At 41.1% G+C, this 15,397-nt stretch overlaps 1 protein-coding gene across 1 annotated transcript in view; it reads right to left on the bottom strand.

Moving 5' to 3' along the window:
• The window catches only part of RHOBTB1 (Rho related BTB domain containing 1), an 84,730-nt gene extending 71,527 nt beyond the window's left edge, over window positions 1-13,203 (bottom strand). The window contains exons 1-2 of the mRNA XM_063133089.1: window positions 13,095-13,203; window positions 4,044-4,142 (exon numbers count right to left, since the gene is read on the bottom strand). The gene's annotated coding sequence lies outside the window, so the exon portion shown is untranslated. The remainder of the gene's footprint in view (window positions 1-4,043; window positions 4,143-13,094) is intronic.
• Window positions 13,204-15,397: the final 2,194 nt, after the last annotated feature.

Genomic DNA, 15,397 nt, shown 5'->3' with positions numbered 1-15,397 from the left:
TGAGGGGGGCAAATCTCACTTCAGTGCCGAGGCAAGACAGGCACCTCCCCAAGTGCCCTCAGTCAAATTGGGGCCATTTTGGAGGCTCCGAAGTGGTCTCCGAGGTGAGTCGGGGTATGCATACCCTATACATTTTAGATCTATTATGCTTATGTAATCATCTTAAATGACTATTAGCACTTACCACCCCAAAACACAAGTAGATAAATATTTCACATCCGTTTGAGTGAATAGCTCAAGCAAATTGGCAATAAGCAGAAATTCTGAATAGCAAGAAAAGGAGACCCTGAGATCTCTAAGAGGATTAAATAAGAAGCTGGAGTGCTGTACAGTATTTATGTTGCTTAAAACATTTTCAGGAGTATGTACAATACTGCAATTTCTTTTAAACTTAAAGCTCCATAACACAGTAAAGCTAGGAGTGTGATGCCCTAAGCTACTGCTTCTCCTTTATGACTACCAGATGGATTCACAGGGAGGGTTATGGGCATGCCACATACACCCAGCCATTATGGCTGCAAATATGTGCTTGAAAGCGTGTGAGCCTTGTAAGGATGCAGAAGCCAGAGGGATAGCTGAATAAGATTTCCGGTGGTTGGATGCGAACACATCATAGCTACTGTATTTTCCCCATGATTAGCAAAAACGAAGTATGTTACACAAAACAGTAACATCTAGAACTGTGCAAATAAGAGTAATTACATGTATTTGCATAATTCATATAATTTATACAGCTTGCAGAACTCAACTTTGTTTAACTCAGAATATATATGAGATAAACAATCCAGCTCATAGGCTTGGAGCTGATGTCCAAAATGTTTCAATGACTGTCGTGTAGTGTACTACTATCCAAAAACCTTAAGTAGTGTACATGGAGGATCCAGGTAACTGACATGTGTTTATGATTGTTAATGTGTTTACGAGAGCAGGAAAAACAGCTGACAGTTCTGCCTATTATCTTGTTCTCCTCAGCATACCAAAAGAGCAACGCTGGATTAAATGGTAAAATCAAGGACAGCTTAATCTGACCATTGCTAATCTGTGAGAAACAGCCTTGTCAAATACAATTTACTCTGCAAGCAACAAAGTAGAGGTGCATGGGAGTAAAAGACTCTCAGCTGTATTTCCAGTGCTTCACTCAAAGGCTATTTGAGTTTTACTCAATTCATCACCTCTACTGACTTCCGGAAGCTTTACATCCATAATATTTAAACTTGAAACTGTGTCTGGAACATTTAATTACCTAAAAAAATATGCTGTCCTCACTGACACTGACTGAAACATCCAGAGTGTACTGTTTAACAAACAGTAATCCTGATCCATGGGGTGTGTGGTTGGGGTGGGGTGTGTTTCCCTGCATGTTCTTAAACTTTTAGAATTCTGCTTTTTTTGATATAAATGTTTTTGCGTCTTTAAGCAGAAAACACACACATGAAATAGAGTTGAAGTAGAAGAAGAGCAATTTTGTAACATTGTTGTGCCCAATTATTAAAGTTCACCAGGGACACAGGGATTCTGAGACAGCTACAGGATTTAGGGGTGGGGGTGGGGTAAACACCTAAAATCCCCTTTCATTTTGGAGTGTGCCACCATATGTGTACACTTATCCAAATCATCTCTTGTCAAAAAGGGGTTCCTCCCTTACCTCAAAAATCTCTGAATCAAGGCAACAGTGGGACAGAAGAAAATTAGTACATCTACCATTGGCAACCATCTGACATATGATCTTCAACTCTTAAAAAAAAATAATCTACCACCCATCCCTAGCCCCATGTTAAAAATTCAGAACAAACTAATTAATTAGGCAACCAGCCAATGGGTCAAATTTTCCAGTTGGAACCTCTTTTCCTGGGTTTTAAGGTTAAAACCTGGACAGGCATCTATCAAGAATGCTTTCACTATGAGTTATCCTATTTTAGGAAGAGAGATTAGACTTGGTAACTCTTGATGCACCTCATAAGAATTTACTGAAAATGAATGGCTTCCTTTTCTTATGCTATAATTGCACTACAAAAATGGTTGGTGCATATTAAAAGATGGCATTTTTACAATAGAACTATATGGATTATTTGTGTCATGACATTTCCTCTTATAGCTACCACCATCCCCCAGTTCATTTTCTTTACCCTCCTGTCCCCAGTTGACATTCCATTTCTTTCTCGCTGCAAAAGGGAAAAACTATTTTATCCAAGGAATTTTGATAACATATGCAAATTTACTTAACTTTAATAATTAATTTGGCATGCAAAATATATGAGCTACCTTGATTCAGAAAGGGGAATATGCACAGAGTTTATCCAGTACATGCTTGGAAAGGCATGAAGATCATTCATTCATTCCTATGTATTTGTACATATATGTACTTTCCTTTTTAGGAAACCCTTAATATAAACGTTACTAGAGAACTTTCTTAGCAGAGAATTATTTTTCTTCATGTTATTATCATTGTATTATTAAGTGAAAGCAATTCTGTTCACATAGGAAAATAAAATTAGTGGATCCTCCAGAAATATTCAAAGAAAACAAAACAAAAATTATGAAGGCGTGGGAATTCTGTGTAAAATACTGTTGGAAGCCTGTATTGCATATGCATTCTAATTTTAATTTTATATATGTACATCCATACTGAAGATATATTCCCTTCACTATTCTATTTTAAAGCAGATTATGTTAGGAACTTCTAAGTGTGGGTGTTGGTATACATCTGCATATGTTAACTGGGTCCAAACTATTTATCCAATCTAATCCAAGAAAATATAGGAAAGATTGCCAGGATAGTTCAGGGAGTCCTTAGGATAACACTACAGCTACTAAGTGCTTTTGCAGTGGTGCTGCATATATTACACTATTATTGTCAGCCATTTCATGAGGTTCCACCCTTTGTGCCATCAAGTTTCTATATCAGCAGACATTACACTCAGATGAGTTTTGTACCAAATCCTCCATCCCTAGGAAGGGCTAATATAGGCACACACGATTGCTAGCCATAAAGAAGGTTACTACAGCTCCTGTCCCCATCTACAAGCTGTAAAACAAGGATGGGGAACCTTGGCCCTGGGAGTAAAATTTGGCCCTGCTAGCGTCCAAACCTATACATGTCTGGTCAGAAGTAAGTTACATTTAATTCAATGGGACTTACTCCCAAGTAAGTGTGCATAAGATTGCAACATTAATCTTTCATTGCATCTATGACAAATGTGACGGTCTCCCTTGGCTCTAGGACTCTTCTTGATCCACCTGCTGCCACGGGAGAGAAGTCCACAATCCACTGGGTATCCTCCTGGATCACTTCACTACTTTTGTGACTCTAAAGGACCCAGCTCAGGTACACAAGTTAGGGCTATAGATGCCAAGTCTGTCTCTGTGGCACGCCTGCTTCAGCTTAGGCCCCACAGCAGCTCAGTTCAACACCTTTGCCCCAAGCTTCTCCCTTCCGTTGCCACCATAGATTTCACCCGTACTCTTTCCCAGGTACTTCACTGTCCACCCCAGGATTAATTAAACAATATTTATTTAACAAGAAGATTGTTCAGGTTCAAAGCATATTAGTTTCCTTCAGTTAACAAGCGTATGGTTACAAGCACATAGCGTAATGGTTTCTTAGGTTCATTCACTTAAACATTTCACAATATAACTTTCAGCAGTCTTCTTGCCTACTCTACCCACTCTAACTACACTATCTTCTTCCCACACACTGATCTCCCAAAACAACAAAACACACAGACCCTTCTTAACTCTAACCCAAAGCTTTCTCTCTCCACACTTTACCTCATAAGCAGTTTTCTTTTATTCAGCTCAGTCTTCCGACTCCTCCCCCCTCACACACAGCCAATCCAGGCACTCCCCACCAACATCCAATCAGCACTCACCTTCATCCAGCACTCATACTTTTATGCCTCATACTTACCAATCAGCAACACACACATGGTAAGCACTATCTTTTAAACTCTGCAACTCTTAATACTTTATATTTAGCAAACTTAACGCTAAACAGTAAAACATCACAACAAACATTTTTTCCCCAGAAATAAATTTCTACTCACCACAGAGGAGAAAAGGGTGTTCACCGCCATTGTAAAAGCTTCTTCTGAGAGGGATACTCCTGAGAGACAACCTTTTGCAAGTGTACTTTTCGTTCTTCCCTGGAGGAGAAAAATGAAAGTGAATTTGTTTTCATTTAGGACAGTGCTATGTTGTTGCAACACCATGAGTGGCAGCTTGAAGACCTAACCAAACATAAAGGACCATATTTGCAGTAGAAACAACCCTGAAATTCTGGCCACCTGCTCCCTACAATTATCTAGTACTACTTACCAATTATTCACTAGCCTCCTACTTGCTACTATCACATACCACTCATGGCAGGAGCGGTTTGCATGATTGCTGTAACCTACTGTGTTGCAGCGTGTGCTGGCTGCCATTGTGAATATTCAAATAGAAATGGGTGGTCACCATGGCTTATTGGGATGTCCAACACAAAACAACCCATGGGCTGTTTTGGGGTTGAGGATGGTTTGTTAACCACGGCAACAGTCCATCCTGCACCATCCAAGGAGTCACAGATCAATTTATATGAAATAATACAATACATTTCAAATTTTGCTTCCATATAATAGAAGCAGGATTTGAACCATGGACTTCTTGGTCCAGAGTTCAGACTCTTAGTCCCTAAACTGTACTACTTCTCTGAGACCAGGGGCAATCTTCAACAACAGGAGATTTTCTCCTGTATGTTAAGGTGATTCTACCTCCACCCCATTCCTCAATACATAATGTCACACTCATAGTAAGCTGGGTAAATCAAGGAAACAAGGAGCAAGCTCCATGACAGTGAAGCACCAAATTCATGCTCAGCTGTCTTTGGCCCCAAAGTGAGGTTTGAACTGTTTTGGGCGCCATTGGACCAGCATTTTATAGCACACTCATTACTGGCTACTCACAGATGTTCGCAGTTCCTTTTGACAATGCTGTCCACCTCGCACATGCCTCCTGCTTCTTCTGCTTGCTTTTCCATCACAAAAAAAGACCCAGAAAATCCTTTTTTTTTCTGTAACGAAACTTGCTGCCATTTCCTGCTGTGTGCAGGAGAAGCAGTGTTATAAAACGGCCACTGAATGGGCCATGTAGTCACTACTTGCTTCCTCTTTCTTCCGCGTGTAAAGAAAGACGAAGCTGCTTGTCCCTATTGTGGGAAAGAAGCAGGAGGCGAAGCGATGGTAGGGAAATGCGATTTCCCCCCGTGTAATGATCCTTTATATCTCAAGGTATGGCCAACTTTATAAAATCTTGCTTTTTCCAAACTGTCACAGTGCATTTATGCAAAAATTATTCCTGGTTAGAGATCATTTTAAAAATAGTAATTCCTATGAAAGTGCACTGGTTACACAGAGCCAAAAAGGAAAATAGCAAAAAGAAGAATAAAACTAGCGCCAGATAGGTGTAGTAGTTAAAGTGCTGTAGTTAAATTGGAGAGACCTGGGTTCAGATCCATGCTCAGCTATGAATCTAACTTGGTGACCTTGCAACTGTCATTCTCTCTTAGCCAAATCTACCTCATAGGGCTGCTGTGAGGGGAACTATGTGCACTGTCCTGAGCTCCTTGGAGGAAAGAAAGTATAAAAGTGTAAAAATAATAAACAAACTAGTTGCAGAGCTCAAATAATCATATCTGGCACTCCCTATTATTCATGGGATTTCCCCCCAAAACTGTTGTAGGTGATTCAGCCCTGACCCCCAATACTGAGTCAATGCACACGTGTCCACAATTCCTCCTAAAGCATTGCTTCTCCCCCTGCCCCGCATCCCCTGCTTTTCATACCACCTAGCCTGAAGAAGAGTACTGGAGAACTGAGAAGACTGTACCCCTTTGTGGAATTTTGGTTGGTCCCATTATGTGAATTTTGGATTCCCTCCCTCCCGTCATGAACCAGCATAGTTATCTTTGTCCTTGCCCACCAAACATCCTACGTCTCATTTTTAATCCATATATTAGCAGTAGTACTCTCAGTTTCTTTCCATTTGCTTTCAAGAGATGAAATCACATGCTTTAAGACACTTTATTTTCAGGAAGTAGAACACAACCCCCGCCCTGCCAACCACTCAGGTGCTTTCCAGTAAGAAATCAGTCATTAACTAAAATACTTGTTTTCCTAAAGCTGTGTTCAGACCATTTCCCTTTACTTAGCAACATTAATCATTGAGGCTTCATGTTTCATTCCCCCTTTCATCTGCACAGTGGTGTCTCTATAAGGATTTCATACTGTACAGAGACTTCTGTACGGTCAGGTATGAAGTACCAACATAAGCTTGACTGGTGGTTCTAGTGTATTGTAGTACTGTAGGCTACATTAAACGTTTTCACTTTTTTATAAACTGTGTTTTAGAATGTTTCCAAAGAAGGTGAGGACAATGTTGAATTTAAAACAACAAAATAAAGTCTCTGGGCTAATGTTATTATATTATATATTTCCCTGCCTCACAGGCTGCCACTGCCACTTGTAGAAGAAGGGTGGAATAACAAGATCAATCACTCCAGCAAGGGATATTTTAGACTTATAACAGGGCTTCTTATGTGTTGGACCCTCTCCAGGATCAAGTGGGTTAAATTGTTTTTACTATTTATGAGTAGGCTTCAGCCCACCTCCAGGTATAAACAAAATTTGCAAGACTTGCTGTTTTCAAATTATTGTGCACATACTCTACTGCAAATGTGAAACTCACAGGCTTCCTATTGGTGCAAACTCATTAAAAAAATATCAATTGGAAGAGCAACTCCCTGTGCACTTTAACAAATGTAAGGGAATCAAGCACTATTAATACCACACCTTTGGGGTACTTCAGAGAACAACGTAAGAAAGACATAGGTCCTTGCTCCAAAGAGTTTACAATTCAAATTTAGGTTGAATGGGGTAGGGGAAGGAAGGAGAAGCAAAGGAAAAAAGAGGAACCAATGCAAGCAAATGCAGTTAACATACTAATGTGTTGTTATTTCAGCTCAAGCTGAAGTCAAATGTCCTGCTTACATTCTATCTGAGTAGACTTTTATCAGTCTGGACTCTGGCATGTCCACAGTGAAACAGTCATCTGAGCTCCATCACAGGCACAAATTGAGTCCACACATGCAACACAAAACGGTGCTAGAGTGGAATGCACCAGTCATGACAGCTATTTCCCTCGCTTCTCATACCCATGTCTGTTGCCAGGCTCTGGAATAGATGAAGTAGGGTGACCATAACAGTTGTACAGAAAAGGGAATTTCAGCAGGTGCCATTTCTATGCAAGCAGCACCTCTTCATCACAACAGTTAAAGCTGCAGGAGCCCTGCCCTCTTTTGTATCTGGTCAGATTTAAAGCAGATTTTCAGCTACCAATGAGAATATTTCACATTCCAAGCTTCTTGGCTACTCATCCACCTGGGGCTTCTCAGATATGCTCAAGTGGGGCCTTTGCAGCTGGGCTTCTGGGCCAGCTTTGACGCCTTGAAGATGCTGATTAGACAAGGTTCTCTCCATCAATGTGCAAACTCTAGACCAAGGATGGTGAACTGTGGAAGTTCTGGGGGGCATTTTTGACCCCTTGACCCCAGGGCCTCACTCACTCCCAGGTCTAAAAACTCCTTCCCAGGTCAAAATATTCAGTGACAAACCACTACAGAGTGCTATGGAGCACTACAAGGGTTACATTTTACTTGTTTACAAGCTAAATTCAACCTTTGAACCACTCCGCAGTAGTTACAGAACACTAAAACGGTCACATTCAGTTTGCACAAGCTAAATTTGACCCTTGTAGCATTTTGTAACACTATGGATGCCATTTCTTTTTAAAAACAAAAATGCCACTGCCGAATTCATCAGTGCACTGGGGATTACATTGGGGGCTGCACCAGGGGATGCGTACATCTAGACCATGGACTGCATGTTGACCACCCCTGCTCTAAGTGCTCACATTTTCATGCTTTTTGCTCTCCTTAAACACAGTCAAAATTACTACTGCCCCTTGTCTTCCAGTTTCTGTAGAAATTTTGCAATTTCTTTCAGAAGTGCTACTTGCTCTATTTGGCAGGCAGGCAGGTCTTGCCATGCAGCAGGGTGAAGTGACCTGCTCCAGGTGGCATGGAAAATAGATGAAGGCAGGAATTGGTGTCTGAACGGTTCATCAAGACTTATTTAACCAGCTGGCCCTAGTTGTGTGGGGTGGGGGTGGTGACATTTGGTCTCTGCTTCAAGCTGCAAAGTGCCATTGTCCAGCACTGTATTTTGGCTTACTTAACCAGCTCACAATTTCTCTCCAAGGAAACTGCATCCCACTCCTTACACCACTGCTAAGAGCTCTCCCAAGCACTTTTCCGTTTGGATAAGGAAGTATACTAGAGAGTTCTGATATGATTGAAATATGTGTTTTATTTGTATACTAGCAAATGAACCTAGCTTCACAGGTTGGAATACACAGCCTCCTGGCTCCCCTAAACACTATGCCTGCTACAGTGCACCTGTATAGCTCACTGAGGAGGGCTCTGTCCACTCCATTCTCCTGAGGGGGGCTGCCCCACAGTATGGGGGAAGGGGCAAACATATATAACTCTGTCCTTGCTTTCTACAGAAGGTGGGATGATGGAGGATGAGGGAATGGAGTGGTGGAAGAATGGGTTGGAGAGACTGCAGCTGGCTCCTCTCTTGATTCTTCATAACTTTTCGAACGTGCATCCATAGTCTCAGGGTTAACAACTGGCAAACCTCATAAGAAATCACACACTCCAAAATCCTCAATGTACATGTGCTAGTATACAACAGGATTCAAGGCCCATTTTATAGAGAACACAGCCCAAACAACAAACAGATAAAAATAACTTTTAAAAAAAAGCCACCCAATTTTATTTGCAGAGACTCCTTCTATAAGTTTTATAAATTTAGCTAACCTGAGGCGAATTCAAGGCTTGCCCTTGAGTCAAAAACGTTGATGAAGTATTATGCTATATTCAAAATACAGTCAAAGCAGTAAATCTTAAGCAGGAAGGTTTAAAAAATATTAGTATTGTGAAACAGTAAGTATTATGAAACTCATTAGACACTGCTATTTAAACAAGGAAACAAACAGCTTATGTGAGCTGTGGGAATCTCTGTCACTAAGCATTTTTAATGAGAGGAAAGTTCTGCTAAGAAGGCTCTGGTCTTCTCTTGAGTCAGATGGGTTGGGGAAAAACAAGGCCCTTTCCCATTTCTATGGATTTATGTTCTCCTATATTATAGGCATTTGATAAGTGCCTGGTGATCCAAGGAAGTAGTGTATCAGATTTCCATTATGAGAGCTCTAAATAATTAATGAAAGTGAAAAAGTGCAAGGTTGTATCTTGCTTCTTCCATTTCAATTTATACTAGCTAAAAAATACCATGAGAATTATTAAGACACAGTATAACATCCTTTCTTTGCAGCTATGTCATAAAAGAGATGTAACAAGGAACTTTTACCTAAATTATTAACAATGCATAAATAATTAACAATTCTTAACAACAAAACATGGATTTAGTGTGCAATATTCTAGAAAGAAAACAAAGTAAGTAGAAAGCAGCAGCTATGCTCAATGTAATGGATTTATGGGAAAGAGCCCTGTGAAGATAATTGTATACACTGTTTATCATTCCATTTCTATGATGTTTTTTTTAAAAAGATTATTTATAGAAGCTTTATAACAGTTTTTGTGTTAATGATCTACAGTCAGCCTAACAACACAGTCCTTAAATCACTGAATCTGGGTTTTTAAAACTACTTTCTAGGAAAGAGTGGACCATACAGCTCAAGACTGCATTTCTGACCATTACACTCTAGAAGTATTTCCAAACAAACATGCTTAGGATCAGACTGTTAACTAATTTTGGGAATGTTCTAGTCAAAGTTAAGCAGATGTCCATGGAAATATATAGGACTCTTCTAGAACACTTAACCTTGGCTTAAAAATGCCCTAATACAGGAGTAGGTTTCATTGAGTCAATGGAAGCTATTTCTATGTAAATGTGTTTAGGACTGAGGCTGCCAGTTATTTGTTTACAAAAATCATGTCAATGAGGTATTATATTTATTTATTTATTTATTTATTTATCATACTTATACCCCGCTCCTCAGCCAAAAAAGGCTCTCGGAGCGGCTTACACTTAGCAAAAAAGACAGTTATATGGCCTCCTCTGGATCAGGTAGAGAGGCTTGGGGCTTTTTAAGTCCCAATTTTCAGATCAGCTATATACTATGCACTTCATACATTATCCCAGTCTTCCAACCTGGTATCCTTCAGAAGTGTTGGACTACAACTCCCATCACTCCCAACCAGCATACATGGCTGTATTATTTATTTAGCCACATTGCTGTTTGTTTCAGCATGTTCATTATTTAGTTCTCTGTGTCCATTTCAGGCCAATCAATTTGCAATCCTATACCCACTAACATGGCTGTGCATTAGCCCCAATAAACTCAACAGGATTTACTTCTGAGTAGACATGTATACAGTTATACTGCCCATTGCTTAGGGTGCCTATGCACCCTTGCAACATGATCCTGTGTACACTTACTTAGACATCAATGTAATTTAAGCCCTAGAATTATGGTTTAAGATTTCAGTCTCACTGAACAGAAAACCCCATTGAACATATTGGGCCTTACTAGCAAGTAAATATACTCAGTAATAGGCTACAAGGTTCCTGTCAGTGTATATTAACTTGTAGTTGCAGTTTTATTCTGTATTGTAAACATTCCCTGAGCAAACTATTGGAGAAGTAGCACAGAAACAGCTATTCATTATACTTTAATTTGTTTTCTCCTAGGAACTTCCAATGCACTTTGGAAATAGTGAGCACAATCCAACCAGAGTTAAAACACTTTTAAGTCCCATTTAACGGAAGGGAACTGAACACAAGCAAATCAGCAGAGCTTAAGCATGTTTTACTTTGATTCCATCATTTGTCCCCATTGTATAGATACCACAATTCTCCTGAATGACTGAGGGCTAAGAGTAGATGGAATAAATGAGGTCAAACCCCTGAAGGAAGGAATGCTGAAGCGGACTTTGTAGAATAAAAATTAGATCTGAAAAGTCGAATAAAAGAATAGAACAATGCTCAGTTTGTGCAAGAGCTCATGAGGCCTTAGGCTGCAATTCTATACCCACTACCTGCTAGTAAACCCTATTGAATTCAATGGGAATTACCTTGAATAGGATTGCAGTGTTAGTTCTTCAATCAGTTTTCAACAGCAGGGCTGAATCTTAAAACATATGCAGCAGAAATTTAAATTCTTGTCTCTGAGTTTCTGCACAGTGTTTTTCCCCCCAATTCATTTAGTATTAAAGGGCAGAACTTCCATTAGCAAATGACAGCACTTCCAACTGCCCCTTTTCTTTAGAAATTAAACTGTTTTATGGGGAAAATATTAGCATCTAAACTAGCTACATTGCAGTTGCTGTGGGAAGGCAGAAATTTAATAAACATTGTCACTATTATTTTATATTGTTATACAATAACATTATTATTGCAGCTGCTTGGTGAACATCTTTGGTTAAGCCAATTGCTTGTTAACAGCCAGGGACGTTTCTTCAGTGGGAGCTGATTGTTCAGACTCAGTGGAATTCTGCTTGTTCTTTTCTGAATGGGCAATTTATCTGCAGGTAGAGTGTCTTGAGACACTCAAGACACTCTACATCTGCAAGCATGTGTGAGAAAAGAAAGCAGTTGGCTATGTTGAACTTAGGCAATAGAGAACAGCAAGTTTAACTGGACAAGAAGGGAGCTGCAGGAGTTCACATTGGTGATAGCCAAGACTCTGATGCACGTTCATTGGTTATTATTATTATTGTTATTTATTTATATAGCACCATCAGAGTACATGCTTTGCTCTCCATAGCGGGGAATCTAAGATGCCTCCAGACAGATAGTTCCTAGCGTTAGCAATCAAAAGATATTGTGCATCCATTCCATTATTTTCCTCCTCAAGGGTGTGTGTGTGTGTGAGAGAGAGAGAGAGAGAGAGAGAGAGAGAGAGAGAGAGAAAGAAAGAAAGAAAGAAAGAAAGAAAGAAAGAAAGAAAACCAGTGAGGAAACACAGGAGGTTTACAACTAAAAGATGACATCACGATCTGGATCCTCCGTAAAATTCTGTGAATGAGGCAGAGCAAGTGCATGATAGAAGCCTCACCTGGAAGCACTACACTGGGCTTTTATTACAGATATCACAAAGATACCACGAGTCTCCAAGGCACCCCTAAAGGAAACTAAGGCTGCAATCCTATACACACTTACCTAGGAGTAAATCCCATTGAACTCAGAGGGACTTTTGAATAAACATGATAAGAAGCACACTGTAAATGTGGGACAGTGGGGTGTATACTTTCAGGGTAGAAGGGTATATAAATGGTTACACTAAGGGTGCAATCCTATGCATGTTTAGACAGAAAACAGTCCTACATCTCCCAGAATTCCACAGCCAAGCCTACCTGACAGGACATTTTTCTGTCTAAATATACATAGGATTGCACCCTAAGAATGGGAACTCCCCTTTTTTGTGTTAAGTTCCATGGCCGTTTTTATTGTGCTATATTGGATAAAAGACACTTGCCAGTTTAATAGGTACTCGCTATATGATACATTGTATAGAATGTATAAATGCAGTACTTAACACCATGCATGTTTTTCAGCCTGCTTATGATATTTAACTTATGTAGGGCAAGTCTGAAAATCATCACCATCCTCAGTAGGAATAGCAGTATTTAAAATGAACTTTGATGACTGGGGAAAACTTGGAAGTCCCAAACTTGCAACTGCAAGTTAAGCTGTGTTTTTGTTCTCGTTTTGCTTGTTTGAGAGAAACCCTGTCATAGGCCCCGTTCAGACAACACGCTAAACCATGCTGCTTTGTGGTTAAGCAGCATGGTTGGTGTCTAAATTCAACCCCTTTTTTTGCTCCACAAGCATCTCTCTTTCTCGCTCGCTCTCTCTGCGCGTCAGGAGCCGCTTTGCCCCTCCCTCTCAGGTGCCCTCGTTTCTAGCTTGCCTTCGCCCTTCGCTCAGCTCCCAAACCCCGCGCACAGCCTTAGCAGGGTCCCCCGCGCGTCTCACCTGACAGGAGGCGACTTCACCGAGCGGGGAGCCACGCGCTCAGAAGGACGCACCAGAACTTCTCCGCAGCGCCTTGGGGAACTGCGCGAGCTGCCGCTGCCGCCGCCGCTGCCGCGCTCCTACGCCGCCTGGCTCTCTGCGTTTGGCGCTTCGCTTTCTCGCCCTCTTCCTCGCGCGCGGGCGCCGGCGCGCACCCCCCGCCCGCTCCGGAGCGCCACACCCCGCCCAGCCTTCTTCCCCCTGGCGGGGACAAGCTGCACAGGAGCCACCAGGTCACATGGCCTCCCGAACCGATCGCCTCCTTCTCTTCTGCCCCTCCCCCTTTCTCTCTTCTGGTGCTGTAATGGCCACGCCTGCAACTTTATATATAAACAGTATGTGGCACGTGCTGACATTATCCCTGTGCTCTTAATAGCAGCCGTTAGGCAGAATTATTATTATTATTATTATTATTATTATTATTATTATTATTATTATTTACATTTGTATACCGCCCCATAGCCGAAGCTCTCTGGTGAACATTAAAAACAAATATACAAAATTTAAAACCATAAAAAGCATAAAACACAAACAAAAAGCAGACAACAAACAAAAAACAGACAACTTGCGCATCAGCCCCAGTGAGTTTTGTGGTCCCTGAGGGCAGGACGGGCCCTACCATTTGGCAAAATGAGGCAGTCGCCTTTGGCAGCTGATTTTGGATGTTGTGAAAGTGCAGCATGTTGATAGTTATGTTGTTGTTGTTGTTGTTGTTGTTATTTAGGGTGGAGATTAAGAGCGTCATCACCCAGGGGAAAATTGCATTGCGTTTGCTTACCCTCGCTTCTCCATCCTCTATTTGTCCCTCATTACTTCCTCTTTTGAAAGAGGAAGTAAACAACTTGCACATGGCCCATTCAGTGGGCTGTTTTGATCCCGCTGCTTCTCCTGCACACAGCAGGAGATAGCAGCCACGTCTGACTTTAAAAATAAGTTGGACCTATTGGGTTTGTTTGTTTATTTGTTACGCGAAGACTAGAAGGGGCGGGAGGGCGCAGGAGGCAGTTGATGTTGTGAGAGGGACCCGTGGAAACCCTTGAGTGCCCAGTAACAAGCGTTCAATAAAACACCTCTCTGATGGAGCTCTAAGTGATGGGAAAACATTGTTATGGATATGTTAAATCCTATTGTTGTTCATATGTTAGATCCTATGAGTTAATGGAACTTAACTTATAGGATCAGAGAGTTGGAAACAGTCTTGCAGGCCATTTAGTTCAGGAGTGGGGAACCTCAGGTCTGGGGGCCAAATCTGACCTTCCAGAAGTCCAAATTTGGTCCTCTGGGTTTCTGCGGATGGCCATGCCCCTTTTCCACAACCACGCATCTTTTAGTGGTTTCTTGGCTTTTGTACAGCCCCACCAGCACCAGCCCCACCATTCCTAAAGGCTGAAATGCCTCTCGTAAGCCATAGTCACTGCCAGTAAGAGCTTTGATCTACATGGTGCTGGTATTATTTGCTATTTTGGGGGCCCACTCCTTTTTGTCTTTGGCCTTGTCCACCACTGGAATGCAGACCCCAAAATGAATTTGGTCACCAGGCTAGAAGAGATTCAACACCCCTGATCTAGTCTAACAGTGCTGCTCAATGCCTAAGCATGCATAGGATTGCGTCATCCCCCACCCTACTCACAAGTTACCTTTCCTTGAGCAACTGTAATAGAAATTCAGCAGATGATGCTTTACCCAGGATGGAGGTGCAGTGATTGGAAATCATCATCAGCTGAATTTCTGCTTGTCATGTGGCTGTTAATGGCACAGAAGCAGAAATAAATAAAACTTTATAGGAGAGTTTATAGAAACTGCCATTCTAAAAAGAAATAATAATAACTGGAAGTATTTCCAACTAACGTCCAAGTGAATGTATTTGAGACTCAGGTACTAGTTATTTAGGAGTCTGATGTTCCTGCAAAGATTGGCACATGCTTTATTGCTGTGACTAATCCCCATTAAAACCAGCAGGAATGCAAGGTTATCGAACGTGCAATGTGCCACCTTTACAGGACTTCCTGGACCTCTGACATCACAAGGTTGTCACGAGAAATGCCATCTTGCCTATTTAAAAGCAGCTTAAAGATAAGCTCAAAACAAACAAAGAAGGTTGGTGTGCAATTTAATGAAGGCGCATGCAACAGGGTTATCTGCTCATGGAGTCATCATGAGAGTAATTCTTTTGAGACAGTCTATAAAGTGCAAAATGCCAATAATCTAACAAATGTGGACAATGATTGGATGGGGACTACAAGTAAAAGCCAATTTACTGCCTG

This window comes from Elgaria multicarinata, chromosome 8, assembly GCF_023053635.1.
Source record: "Elgaria multicarinata webbii isolate HBS135686 ecotype San Diego chromosome 8, rElgMul1.1.pri, whole genome shotgun sequence".
Classification (NCBI taxonomy): domain Eukaryota; kingdom Metazoa; phylum Chordata; class Lepidosauria; order Squamata; family Anguidae; genus Elgaria; species Elgaria multicarinata.
Note: the sequence above shows the minus strand (reverse complement) of the source record. Positions and strands in the feature narration are given on the sequence as shown.